General features: G+C 46.2%; 1 protein-coding gene across 1 annotated transcript in view; it reads left to right on the forward strand.

Annotated features, from left to right (window-relative positions):
• Positions 1–1,655, forward strand: part of LOC114615273 (prostatic spermine-binding protein-like) — a gene marked incomplete at its 3' end in the record, with an annotated part of 7,293 nt that overhangs the window by 2,745 nt on the left and 2,893 nt on the right. The window lies entirely within an intron of this gene.

Below are 1,655 nucleotides of genomic sequence, written 5' to 3' on the forward strand. Positions count from 1 at the left end.
AAATCCTAAAGCTCAGGATTCCCCAAGAACTTCCCTTGCCTCCCCACTTTTTGGACCAAAACACACACTCTGAGTTAGGGATAGCACAGAGAGACCCTTGGTCAAATCAGCAAAACCAAGATCCCCAGAACGAGGGCAGTACCAGCCACTTCCTGTCTCAAAGCAGCCCAGGGCTACAAGGAGAGCTCAGTGTGTGCTGACCAAGCTGGCAGCAACTGGCTCTGCGAGGTCCTGTCTTACTGTGTCTGAGCAGGTGTCATTACCAGAGGAGCAGGTCTGTCCTCCTCCTCCTCCACCTCCTCTCCCTACTGTCCTGGTCACTGTCCTCCTTTACACCTCTAGGCTGCCTGGAAGGTGTTCCACACCCAACTGGGGATTAAACCTAGAGCCTCCTGCCTGCAGACAAGTGCTCTACACTGAGCCACATTCTTAGCTTACATCTGTCTGTCTGTCTGTCTGTCTAGCTATCAGACTATCTATCTATCTATCTATCTATCTATCTATCTATCTATCTATCTATGAGATAGGCTCTCGAACAGCACAAGCTCATCGACAAGGAAGAATGGCAAGCCTGCTTAGCATAGAAAACAAGTTTCATCCTGCCAGGCTCCAGAAATCATCAAAATCAGAGTTAGTCAGCAGCCAGGTGGCCTGCCATGGTCAGGAGAGTTCTCCAGCCACTGCCATGCCTTCCTTTCTCCCGGCACAGTGGCAGGTCCACACTTTGAAGAATTTTAGAAATGAATCTCACAGGTACTCCCATTTCAATTATAATATCTCTGAGTGCAAGTTGATGGGGACCATATATCTCAGGCCAATGAGTGTAAATTTCAAGTGCAGCTGTGACAGATGTGGCACCTTTGTGAGAGGTGTAAGGCCATGTGCATATCAAGGGAAGATTGCAGAAGAGGGTGATGCAAATCAGAGGAACTTTCTTCTCCATCTCAGTTAAGTGGATTCCCTGACTGTTGTCCGCGGACTCCAGGTCACTGCAACCTTCAATCGGCATTGAAAATTTAATAAACTAGGCAAGGCAGCACAGGCCTATAATCCAAGCTACTCGAGAAACTGATGCAGGAGGATTCAGAGCTCATAACCCTGCTAAGCATCTTAGTGAGGCCCTGCCTCAAAATATTTTTTTAAACACTATAATTCTTTGGCAGTTTAAAAGTCTTAATTTTTATATTTTGCATGCATATGAGTGTAGCCTGGGTGTAAGTATGTCAGCTTCAATTTTTAAGTTTTTTTTTAAAAAGCGATAAAGAGAGAAGGGGACAGACAGACAGAAAGAAAAGAGCTGGATAGATGGTGCACTGGTTAAGAGAGCTCTGGCTGGTCTTGCGGAAGACCTGGTGTGGTTGCCAGCACCCACATGGGGCAGCTCACCACCTTCTGTAGCTGCTGCTCCAGGGGATCTGACGCCCTCTTGTGGCACTAAGTGTGTATGTGCTATACATATACACATGCAGACAAATGCTCATACACATTTTATTAAAAAAAAGAAAAGAGGCTGAGACAGCTGGACATGTTGGCCCATGTCTGTAATGCTGGGATTTGGTAGAGGTAGGAAGGTCAGGAGATCACGTTTATTGTATTAGTCAGTGTACTCGGGAGTAGCAGAACTTACAGAATGATTCTCTCTTTCTATGTATACA

The sequence above is a fragment of the Grammomys surdaster genome, unplaced genomic scaffold (genome assembly GCF_004785775.1).
Source record: "Grammomys surdaster isolate TR1022 unplaced genomic scaffold, NIH_TR_1.0 126612, whole genome shotgun sequence".
In the NCBI taxonomy this organism is placed as follows: domain Eukaryota; kingdom Metazoa; phylum Chordata; class Mammalia; order Rodentia; family Muridae; genus Grammomys; species Grammomys surdaster.